The sequence below is a fragment of the Bubalus kerabau genome, chromosome 2 (genome assembly GCF_029407905.1).
Source record: "Bubalus kerabau isolate K-KA32 ecotype Philippines breed swamp buffalo chromosome 2, PCC_UOA_SB_1v2, whole genome shotgun sequence".
Taxonomy (NCBI): domain Eukaryota; kingdom Metazoa; phylum Chordata; class Mammalia; order Artiodactyla; family Bovidae; genus Bubalus; species Bubalus kerabau.
In genome coordinates, this window is record NC_073625.1 from 14958312 (window position 1) to 14971181 (window position 12870).

Genomic DNA, 12870 nt, shown 5'->3' on the forward strand with positions numbered 1-12870 from the left:
AACAATGGAAATGGTGACAGATATTTTCTTGGGCTCCAAAATCACTGCAGATGGTGAAAGCAGCCATGAAATTAAAAGACACTTGCTCCTTGGAAGAAAAGCTATGACCAATCTAGGCAGCATATTAAAAAGCAGAGACATTACTTTGCTAACAAAGGTCCATCTAGTCAAAGCTATGGTTTTTCCAATAGTCATGTATGGATGTGAGAGTTGGACTATAAAGAAAGCTGAGTGCTGAAGAATTGATGCTTTTGAACTGTGGTGTTGGAGAAGACTCTTGAGAATCTCTTGGACTGCAAGGAGATCCAAGCAGTCTATCCTAAAGGAAATCAGTCCTGAATATTCATTGGAAGGACTGATGCTGGAGCAGAAACTCCAATACTTAGGCCACCTGATGTGAAAAACTGACTCATTTGAAAAGACCCTGATGCTGGGAAAAATTGAAGGCTGGAGGAGAAGGGGATGACAGAAGATGAGATGATTGGATGGCATCACCGACTCAATGGACATGAGTTGGAGTAAACTCCAAGAAATGGTGATGGACAGGGAAGCCTGGCTTGCTGCGGTCCATGGGGTCACAAAGAATCGGACACGACTGAGTGACTGAACTGAACTGATACAGAAGCGACTGAGCATGCATGCATACAGAATACTCTTACAATTTAATAATAAAAGGCAAATAACCCCATTAAAGGGGCTTCTGTAGTAGCTCAGCTGGTAAAGAATGCCCCTGCAATGCAGGAGACTCTGGTCTCATTTCTGGGTCATGAAGATCCACTGGAGGAGGGCATGGCAACCCACTCCAATATTCTTTCCTGGAGAATCCCCATGGACAGAAGAGCCTGGCAGGCTAGTCCATGGGGTCGAAAAGAGTCAGACACGACTGAGCAACTAAGCACTCACACACAATCCTATTAAAGATGGTCAAATGACCTATTCATACATCTTTTCCAATGGAAATTTTTCCAAATGGACCTATTCAGTCCATTTTACAAATGAACAACAAGAAAATGTAAAGATATTCAACATTATTGTACTTAATCAATCAGTTGTGTCCGACTCTTTGCAACCCTAAGGACTATACAGTCCTTAGAATTCTCCAGGCCAGAATACTGGAATGGGTAGCCTTTCCCTTTCCCAGGGGATCTTCTCAACCCAGGGATTGAACCCAGGTGTCCTGCATTGCAGGTGGATTCTTTACCGGCCGAGCCACAAGGGAAGCCCAAGAATATGGAGTGGGTAGCCTATCCCTCAGAGAAGGCAATGGCACCCCACTCCAGTACTCTTTCCTGGAAAATCCATGGACAGAGGAGCCTGGTAGGCTGCAGTCCATGGGGTTGTTAAGAGTCGGACACGACTGAGCGACTTCACTTTCACTTTTTACTTTCATGCACTGGAGAAGGAAATGGCAACCCACTCCAGTGTTCTTGCCTGGAGAATCCCAGGGACAGGGGAGCCTGGTGGGCTGCCATCTGTGGGGTTGCACAGAGTCGGACACGACTGAAGTGACTTAGCAGCAGCAGTAGCAGCCTATCCCTTCTCCAGTGGATCTTTCCCGACCCGGGAATGGAACCAGGGTCTTCTGCATTGCATGTGGATTCTTTACCAACTGAGCTATCAAGGAAGCCCTCAACATCGTTAGGGAAATGCAAATCAAAACCATGTTGAGATACCATTTCTCATCTACTAGGATGGGTATAATCTAAAAGACAGAAAACAAGGTTGGGCAAGTCTGTGGACAAGTTTGAATTTTCATACACTGCTGGCAGGAATAGAAATGACACAGCCACTTTGGAGAACAGTTCCTCAAAATGTTAAGCAGAGAATCACCATTTGCCCCAGCTGTTCCACTCCTAAAAGTATACCCCGCCAAAGAACAGCAGCATTATTCATAATATCCCTAACATGGAAACAACTTTCCTGTTCACCAAGTGCTGTGCTGCTGCTGCTGCTGCTAAGTCGCTTCAGTCGTGTCCGGCTCTGTGCGACCCCATAGACGGCAGCCCACCAGGCTCCCCAGTCCCTGGGATTCTCCAGGCAAGGACACTGGAGTGGGTTGCCATTTCCTTCTCCAATGCAGGAAAGTGAAAAGTGAAAGTGAAGTCACTCAGTCGTGTCCAACTCTTAGTGACCCCATGGACTGCAGCCCACCAGGCTCCTCCATCCATGGGATTTTCCAGGCAAGAGTACTGGAGTGGGGTGCCATTGCCTTCTCCCGCTGCGTGCCATACTGATAGGCAAAAGATGGCATTCTTATTTGGCCATAAATAGTAATGAAATGCTGACACAGGCCACCACATAAAACATCATGCTAAGTGAAAGAAATCACTCACAAAATGTCACAAACTATATGATTTCATTTATAGGAAACGTCCAGAATAGAAAAGGTGGTGCTATTGGTAAAGAACTTTCCTGCCAATGTGGGGGATCCAAAAGACATGGATTTGATCCCTGGGTTGGGAAGATCCCCTGGAGGAGGAAATGGCAACCTGCTCCAGTACTCTAGCCTGGAAAATCCTAGGGACAGAGGAGCCTGGCTGGCTACAGTCCATGGGATTGCAAAGAGTCGGACATGACTGACAGACTAATGTGAACTAATTAGACACAGAGAGCAGATTCGAGTTGTCTACTTGTCTAAGAGCTGGAGGGGTGGGGGGCAAGGAACCGATGAGGATAATATATAAGTGGTACAGAATTTGGGGGGCAGCTGATGCAAATGTTTGGAAGTTGATTGTAGTGGTGTCTGCACAACTCTGTGAATGTCCTGAAAGTCATGAATTGTACACTTCACACTGATGAATTACATGTGGTATAAACCATATCTCAATAAAGCTGCTACCAAAAAAAAAAGAAAATTCGAGCATTAGTCTGCTGTTCCTTTGTGTTTAGGGAGAGGAATGTCATGTCAGAGGCTTTTCTTAGTGTTTGTGTTACAGTCTTGTACTGTGCTGGTGCTTAGTCACTCAGTCACGCCAACATTTTGTGACCCTTTGGGCTGTAGCCCACCACACTATCTGTCCATGGGATTCTCCAGTCAAGAATACTGGAGTGGGTTGCCATGCCCTCCTCCAGGGGATCTTCCCAAACCAGGGATCAAATCTAGGTCTCCCACATTGCAGGCTGATTCTTTACCATCTGAGCCACCAGGGGTTACAGTCTTACATTCAGCCTTTCTTGCCTGTCCTTTCATGAAGAAAGGAAAGACTGCTCCAAGTTCTTTTCCCTCTGCCACTGCTAGACTGCAGTTCATATTATTCAGTGCTTTGCCAGGCTCCTGGTGGTGTTTCTGGCCCTGAGTCACACTTAGCCAGGCCTTAAAGGTAGGGCTTTCTCAGCCTTCTTGTCTCTCCTCGCCATAGGAATCAAAACTTTCTTTTTATTGGTAGAAAATTTTATAGGAGGGATTTTCCACCATATTCCCCAGTGGTGTGAAAGTGAAAGTTTAGTTGCTTAGTCATGTCTGACTCTTGATGACCCCAGGGACTGTAGCCCACCAGGCTCCTCTGTCCATGGAATTCTCCAGGCAAGAATACTGGAGTGCGTTTCCATTCTCTTCTCCAGGTAATCTTCCCAACCCAGGGATCAAACCTGGGTCTCCTGCATTGCAGGCAGATTCTTTATCATCTGAGCCACCACGGAAGCCCACCCCAGTGGTAAGTGACCTCCAATAGCATTGACATAAGAATCTAGGACCCAATGTTATGTTTTTGCTAATGCCTAGTACTTGCTTTTGTTCATTTGCTAACTGGTGTCCGACTCTTTGCGACTTCATGGACTGCAGCATGCCAGTCTTCCCTGTCCCTCACATCTCCAGGAGTTTACTCAAACTCATGTCTATTGAGTCAGTGATATCATCCAGCCATCTCATCCTCTGTCATCCCCTTTTCCTCCTGCCCTCAATCTTTCCCAGCATCAGGGTCTTTTCTGACGAGTCAGCTCTTTGCATCAGGTGGCCAAAGTACTGGAGTTTCAGCTTCAACATCAGTCCTTCCAATGAACACCCAGGACTGATCTCCTTTAGAATGGACTGGTTGGATTTCCTTGCAGTCCAAGGGACTCTCAAGAGTCTTCTCCAACACCACAGTTCAAAAGCATCAAGTCTTCGGCACTCAGCCTTCTTCACAGTCCAACTCCCACATCCATACATGACCACAGGAAAAACCATAGCCTTGACTAGATGGACCTTTGTTGGCAAAGTAATGTCTCTGCTTTTAAATATGTTGTCTAGGTTGGTCATAACTTTGCTTCCAAGGAGTTAAGCATCTTTTAATTTCATGGCTGCAATCACCACCTGCAGTGACTTTGGAGACCAGGAAAATAAAGTCAGCCACTGTTTCCACTGTTTCCCCATCTATTTGCTATGAAGTGATGGGACCTGATTCCATGATCTTAGTTTTCTGAATGTTGAGCTTTAAGCCAACTTTTTCAGTCTCCTCTTTCACTTTCATCAAGAGGCTCTTTAGTTCTTCCTCACTTTTTACCATAAGGGTGGTGTCATCTGCATATCTGAGGTTATTGACATTTCTCCCAGCAATCTTGATTCCAGCTTGTGCTTCCTCCAGCCCAGAGTTTCTCATAATGTACTCTGCATATAAGTTAAATAAGCAGGGCGACAATATACAGCCTTGACATACTCCTTTTCCTATTTGGAACCAGTCTGTTGTTCCATGTCCAGTTCTAACTGTTGCTTCCTAACCTGCATACAGATTTCTCAGGAGGCAGGTCAGGTGGTCAGCATGAGTCCTTCCAATGAATGTTTAGGGTTGATTTTCTTTAGGTCTGACTGGTTGGATTTCCTTGCAGTCCAAGGGACTCTCAGGAGTCTTCTCCAGCACCACAGTTCAAAAGCATGCCTAGTAATGTTGTTTTATTTTTCCACCAGCCACCATGAGTCTTAATGTGTACCTTTCAGATAATGGTATTTATTAACTCTTCTTAGATGCTTAAGGCTTTGGTTTCAAATGAAATAAGTGTCTGTGGGAGGGGGTGGGGGTGGTGAGGCTCTATGACTTCGCCAAAGTGTTCCCAGTCTCCTCCTGCCTATTGACACCAAAAGCAGTGTGTAGCGGGCGGGGTCAGTCTCTTCTGTCCTGCCACCAGTATTTCTTGTAAGCATCTGATGAGTTCAATGAGAAAGAGACCCTAAATGAGCGCATCTGAGTAGCTTGAATAACCAGCTCCCCTTCTTTTGTCTGCCACAAGCAAGTTTGTCTGCCAATGTGTCTCACCTGGGAGGGGTGTGTCCACATCTGGTTATTCTGATGATGTCAGGAGAAGTTGTGATTTTTTAGCTGATTCAGGTTTTTCTTATTGCTAGTGTGGGAGCAGCCATGCTTTCCCCATCTTTCTGCTTCCCAGTAGAAGAGAAACTTACTTGCATTTTTTGCCTGTACAAGTAATTCTGCAATAGTCATCCATGTGCATACTTCTGTACACACTGAAGCTTTTCTTTTTCCAATGGGGAATACTACCAGGACTAGGAATTTATTATTAAATGCTGTATATTTACTTTCAATTGTTCTTGCCAGATTTATTTCCATATTCTACATGACAATTAATGTAACAATTAACGTTTCCATCTCATATTTCTTCCAGCAGTAAATGTTGGTTTTTAAATAAAATATGTGCTAATCTTAGTGGCATATAATTATATTTTATGGTCACCTTCAGGTGAATTTACCTAGATGGCATTAATTTTGTGATTAGAATTTGTATTCTGTGAATTGCTTTTTTCTATTTTTGCCAATTTTTCTCTTGAGTTGCCCTATATTTTTCTTACATTTATAAAGAATCCCTGTGTATCACAATTATAAACATTTTTGTTTGTCATCTGCTTTCATTTTTTCAAAGCCAAACATTTACCTATTGACCTTTTTATTAAAGTATAGTTGATTTACAATATTGTATTTGTTTCAGGTGTACAGTAAAGTGATTCATATGTATATATAATACATATATTTTAGATTTTTTCATTATAGGTTATTTAAAGATATTGAATATAATTCCCTCTGCTATATAATAAATATCTGTTGTGTATCTATTTTATGTGTAGCAGTTTGTATCTGTCAGCACCAAGCTCCCAGTTTGTCTCTTCTCTGCTCTCTCTCCCTCTTGGTAACCATAAATTTGTTTTCTATGTCTGTGGGCCTATTTCTGTTTCATATACAGATTCATGTGTATATTTTTACATTTTACATATAAGTGATATCATATGATATGTTCTTCATCTGGTTTACTTAGCTAAGTATGATATACTTCATTAAGTATAATTGTTGCTGCAAATGGCAACATTGTGTTGTTTTATAGTTGAATAATATTCCATCATGGATCTGTGTGTGTGTATATATCATGTTTTCTTAAGCCAACTGTCTCTTAATGAGCTCTTGGGCTGTTTCTATGTTTTGGTTACTGTAAATAGTACTTCTATAAACATTGGGGTGCATGTATCTTTTTGAAGTATATTTTTGTCTAGATATATGCCCAGGAGTGGGATTTCCGGATCATATGGCAACTCTATTTTTACCTTTTTAAGGAACTTCCATACTGTTTTTCATTGTGGCTGTGCCAATTTACATTCCCACAAACAGTATATAGGAAGATTCCTTTTTCCTCTATGTACTTTTCAACATTTATTATTTATTGATTTTTTTATGATAGTCCCTCTGACTGGTATGAGGTGATATCTCATTGTGGTTTTGATCTCATTTCTCTAATAATTAGCTATATTGAGCATCTTTTCTTGTGCCTATTGTTCATCTGTATTGCTTCTTTGGAAAAATGTTTATTTAGGTCTTTTGTCAAATCTCAATTGGATGGTTTGTTTTTCAATTTTGTGCTATATGAATTGCTTGTATTAGATATTTTGGATATTAACTCATTGTCAATTACATCATTTGCAGATATTTTCTCCCATTCTGTGGGTTGTCTTTTTCTTTTGTTAATGGTTTCCTTTTCTGTGCAAAAGCTTTTTAAGTTTGATTAGGTTCCATTTGCTTATTTTTGCTTTTATTATTAATATTGTTTTGCCTTGGGAAAGTGAACTAAGAAATATTGCTTCAATTTATATCAGAATAGTTTGCCTATGTTCTCTTTTAGGAGTTTTACCATGTCATGTCTTATATTTGTAACTCTTTAAGCCATTTTGGGTTTAGTTTTGTGCATGGTATGAGGAAGTATTCTAACTTCATTAATTTACATGTGGCTTTCCTGCTTTCCCAACATGACTTGTTGAAGAGACTCTCTTTTCTCCATTGTATATTCTCACTTCGATGTGTGGGTTTATTTCCGGACTCTCTGTTCTATTCCACTGAGCCATATGTCTGGTTTTGTACCAATACCATGCTTATTTGATTACTGTAGCTTTGTAGTGTTGTCTGAAGTCTGGAAAGTTTATGCCTCCAGCTTTGTTCTTTTCTCTCAGGATTGCTTTGGCAATTCTAGCTCTTTTGTGGTTCCATATGATGCTGGGAGGGATTGGAGCAGGAGGAGAAGGGGACGACAGAGGATGAGATGGCTGGATGGCATCACTGACTCGATGGACATGAGTTTGGGTAAACTCCAGGAGTTGGTGACGGACAGGGAGGCCTGGAGTGCTGTGATTCATGGGGTCGCAAAGAGTGGGACATGACTGAGCGACTGAACTGAACTGAACTGATAAATTGTGGGATTATATGTTCTAATTATGTGAAAACTGTTATGGGTATTTTGATAGATATTGCATTAAATCTGTAGATTGCTTTGGGTAGTATGCCCTTTTTAACAAAATTAATTCTTGCAATCCAAGAGCATGGGATATCTTTCCATTTCTTGGAATCATCTTTAATTTCTTTCATCAATTTTTTTTTACAGTTTTCAGCATATAGGTCTTTCACCTCCTTGGTTAAACTTATTGCTAAGTATTTCATTGTTTTTTGATATGATTTTAAATGGATTATTATCTTTCCGATACCTCATTGTTAGTATAAAGAAAGGTAACAGATTTCTGTATATTAATCTTAAAACATTCTACATTGCTAAGTTCATTTATTAGTTCTAATAGTTTTTGTGTGGAGCTTTTAGGGTTCTCCATATTTGGTTTCATGTCAGCTTGGATAGTGACAGTTTTATCTCTTCCAATTTGCATAGCTTTTACTTCTTTTCCTTATCTGACTGTTGTGACTATGACTTCCCATACTGTGTTGAATGGAAACAGTAAGTGTAGGCATCCTTGTTTTGTTCCTGAATTTAGCAAGAAGGCTTTCAGTTTTTCATTGTTGAGTATTGTACTGGCTTCAGGTTTGTTGTAAATGGCTTTTATTATGTTAAGATATGTTCCCACTTTGGTGAGAATTTTTTTTCTAATCATGAATGGATGTTTTCTTTTTTTTTCCTGCTGCTGCTGCTAAGTTGCTTCAGTCATGTCCGACTCTTTGCAACCCCATGGACTGTAGCCCAGCAGGCTTCTCTGTCCATGGGATTCTCCAGGCAAGGATACTGGAGTGGGTTGACATTGCCTTTTCCAGGGGATCTTTCTGACCCAGGGATTGAACCCACATCTCTTGCATTTCAGGCAGATTCTTTACCGCTGAGCTAACAGGGAAGCCTACCCCCGCCCCCGCTTTTTTTTCTGCCTCTTCATCCTTTTAATACATTGTTGGATTTGGTCTGCTAATATTTTGTTGAGGATTTTTGCATCTATGTTCACAAAAAATATTGGCCTGTAACTCTCTTCTTTTGTGTGATGTCTGTCTGATTTTGGTATCAGGGTTACCTATTGACTTCTTATTTTATACTTTTGCATATAAAATTTACATATTTATATATTGAAATATTTATTTCTTAGTAGTTTGAGGTATTTGTCTTAGTAAAAAAATATCTCCTTCTTATATTTTAAACATATAATTTTCTGCATTTTCTGCCATGGGTTTATTCTTTCATTTAAAATAAGTAAATTTAAGTGTATAATCCAGTTGTAATTTATTTTGTAAAGAATGTGTGAAAGAGATGTAATTTCATTTTTTTCCTGAGATATAGCTGTTGTCCATGTAGCCTCTTTAAAATAAATCACTGTTCCTCATTGAATTTAAATATCCCCTTGTCCCACATTATTGTATTTTCTTGGATCTATTCTTGGATTTTCTCTTTGGTTCAAATAATTTGTTTGTCCATTCCTATGCACTACTATATTGATTATATTACAGTGAATATTTAGTGTATTGTGATATCTGTTAAGGCAAATTTACTAAACAACTTTTACTCTTGTTCTTTTGCTTCATGAGTTTTTGGCTGTTCTCAAGCATTTATTACCAAATATACATGTGGTGCCAGTGATAAAGAATTCACCTCCCAATGCAGGAGACACAAGAGATGAAGGTTTGATCCCTGGGTCAGGAAGATCCCCTGGAGTAGAAAATGGCAACCCACTCCAGTATTCTTGCCTGGAAAATTCCATGGACAGAGGAGTCTGGTGAGCTACAGTCCATGGGGTTGCAAAGAGTCAGACACAACTGAGTGTGTGCACACACACATACATGTTTAGATAATTTTAAACAATATAAATTCAGATTTTTAATGTTCTTTTACTCTGGTGAATTTTCCACAATGAGCACGAATTTGTCATTTATGACTAGCAACAATGTTGTTGTTCAGTAGCTAAGTCATGTCCGACTTTTCATGTCTGACTCTTTCATGACCCCATGGACTGATACATGATATAAAAGAAGAAAGAAAAACAAGGGGGAGAAGAGTGATGAGGTTCCTGCTCTGGGCTATATGAAAGCAAGACTAGATAATCGCGTTGTCCAGTACAAGCTTTGGGGCAGATGAAGAGGTAAAAAGAACGGACACTCCTTGCTTCTGCACAGAGATGTGTACCCTAAGTGGCAAATCATAATAGACTCTTATTCTGTGGAGCATTTTTGCAATGTGAAAGGAGAAACGAAAGTTATGCTTTTTCGTTTCATACAAGGATTCCACGAATTGTGCTTTGATATTGCAGCTTGTCTAGAGAGATTTTGGTTCCTAAGTTCCGTTTTGAGGAATATCTTTCTTGATGCATAAAGTGTACTTTGCTCAAATAGATGTGGGAAAGGCAACTTATTTTGGTAAAGCCCTGAAGAAGATGAACATGTAGCCTTGTTTCACTCAGCATTTCTCAAATTTAACTTTACATAGAATCTTTCTTTTCTGAAATATACTTTGAAATTATAATAGAACTCACAGAAGATACTTTGGGAGATGTTGGTCCTAGGAGAGGTAGAATGGAGATTGTCAGGTTGAATGAGCTCAATAGGCAGTGAATAAAGTGGGGGATATCACTAGAATAAAAATGTTTATTTCAAATTCAGATCAGATCAGTCGCTCAGTCATGTCCGACTCCTTGCGACTCCGTGAATCACAGCACGCCAGGCCTCCTTGTCCATCACCAACTCCCGGAGTTTACTGAGACTCATGTCCATTGAGTCAGTGATGCCATCCAGCCATCTCATCCTCTGTCGTTCCCTTCTCCTCTTGCCCCCAATCCCTCCCAGCATCAGAGTCTTTTCCAATGAGTCAACTCTTCGCATGAGGTGGCCAAAGTACTGGAGTTTCAGCTTTAGCATCATTCCTTCCAAAGAAATCCCAGGGCTGATCTCCTTCAGAATGGACTGGTTGGATCTCCTTGCAGTACTTACATCCAAAGTAGAAAAAATTTTTTTTTAAATCTCAGAAACACAAAGTCTATCTTGCTAGAGTCTTATGTTTGGCCACAGATTATGCCTTGATTCTCCTTCTGATCTGAAGGAGAAAACTTTTAAGTGGCATAGTTAAAATTCTCAGTGCCCTGTCTAACACTGTCCCAATTAAGTCATCATTCATTTTTATTTCTGTCTTGTATATTTTTTTCCTTTGAGGCTTACAGTTAGTGTTTAAATCATCTAAAAACAAATCTCTCCCATGCTTTTCCCTCTTGTCAAGTCTTATTCTTCTCTGGAAAGATGCTCAACATTATCTGAAAGAGAAAATGCTCTGTGTGTCTCATTCTCCCCAGGCAATTACTAGTTAGCCATCTCTGTCTTCAGCAGAGGTAGGAATACTCATGGAAGTAGAAAAACTGTAAGTACTTAACTTCACCTTATGTAACATTAACACTTCTCTGAATACATCTAGTTGTTTTTATGAGGAAATTGAAACAACCAGCTATTTTGTACAAGTATATAAAATGTAAATAGATTATGTTTACAAATGCTATATCATACACATTCACTGATTACTTACAATTTATTCTGGTTTAAATTCCTGGGAGCTAAGACAGGGCAGGTTTATGGGTAACAGCTGTGAGGTACAGTGGATTGCTGGATATGAAGGTTGGAAATTGGTATACACCTGGTTTTCTGCTAAGAGAGCTATACCACTGAATCTCAAATGTCTTTTCCACCACCAAGGTTTTTATCCTTCAAGGCAAGAAAGAATAATTTCTCAAGTAGAGGCAACAGCTCACCCACATTAAAAAAAAAAAAAAAGGCATGGCTCAATTAAGATTGGAACCCTGGCATTCTATTCCCAGTCTTCAATTGCTTCTTCATAGCAGTTCTTTTCATTTAGTTTCTGCCCTTGGCCTTGTGCTTTGGAGATTGGATGATGCAAGAAAGTGTTATTGCTTTTAGGGTTTTGATTTCAGATGAATGGGTAGTCAGCTGGTGACCTGAGGCTTCTGTAGCATCGGAAAAGATGGCACTACCCATGTTTCTTGAGACCTGACCAGCTTCTGCTTGAGCAGATGGTAGGCAAAAGCAGCATCTTGAAGAGTTGAAGAAAACCAACTGGAAAATGGTCATGGAAGGGAGTTTCCAAACGTGAGGGGGTCATTCTCCACACCTCTGTGTCAGTGTGTGATGCCGTCTTCTCTCTTCATTGCTTAGGACACTCTCTACTTCACTTTTTGTGGAACTGATTTCTTTCTGTTCCTTCAAGTCTTAGCCTCTCAGTCCAGTTTTCCTTGGCGACCCTCCTAGGTCGATCTACTTTATTATTCTCCACAATGTTACATTTCCAAGCCATTTACAGCACCTGTCACAATATGCAATTCCTGTGTATTTTTGTTTGCTTCCTTATTATTATTTTGCTTACAGAATGCAAAAGCCATGAAGGCTGAGGCCATGTCTGTTTATTTTTCTGTGTAATCAGTATGACTTATGAATAAACATATTTCATGAAAAAAATAACTCTAAAATCTATTTTCAGCAAATTCCCTGGTAGTCCACTGGTTAGAATACCATACTTTCACTCTCAAGAGCACAGGTTCAATCCCTGGTTGGGGGACTAAGATCCCACAAGCCATGTGGCACAGCCAAAAAGAAAATCCATTTTCATAGCATTTAAAAATTAATAGCCATATAGTTATTTGGTAGAACACTTAACAAACATTAAATAAATGGTAGTATAAAATGAAAAATTATTTAAAAAAATAAGACTCATATGAGGTACGGTGAAAATATGCAAACCTCTGAAAATTCTAACTATAAACATAGGCATTTAAAATTACATTAAAAACCATGAGAACAAAAAAGGGAATGAACTTCCTGTACAGAAGGCTGAGGGAAGTTGAGGGAAGAAACTACAATTTAATTTTTTTTTCTCTTGCTTTCTCTATTTTGGATATGCTCTTCCAGACAAAATATGCTGTGGTAGAAATAGGAGAACAGAAATCCAAGTTTAGTATACAGACTATGAGAGCATATAAAGCTGCTTATGTACAACTATTCAGCTCTCTTGGCTATATAATATGTCATACATATAATATACACTTATATGAATATACAACATATTTTATTCCTGGGAGCAAGAAGATTTGGAAAGGAAGCTAGAAAGCTTCCACTTTGAGGAAGAAGGCAAAAGAACTTTTCCCTGTTC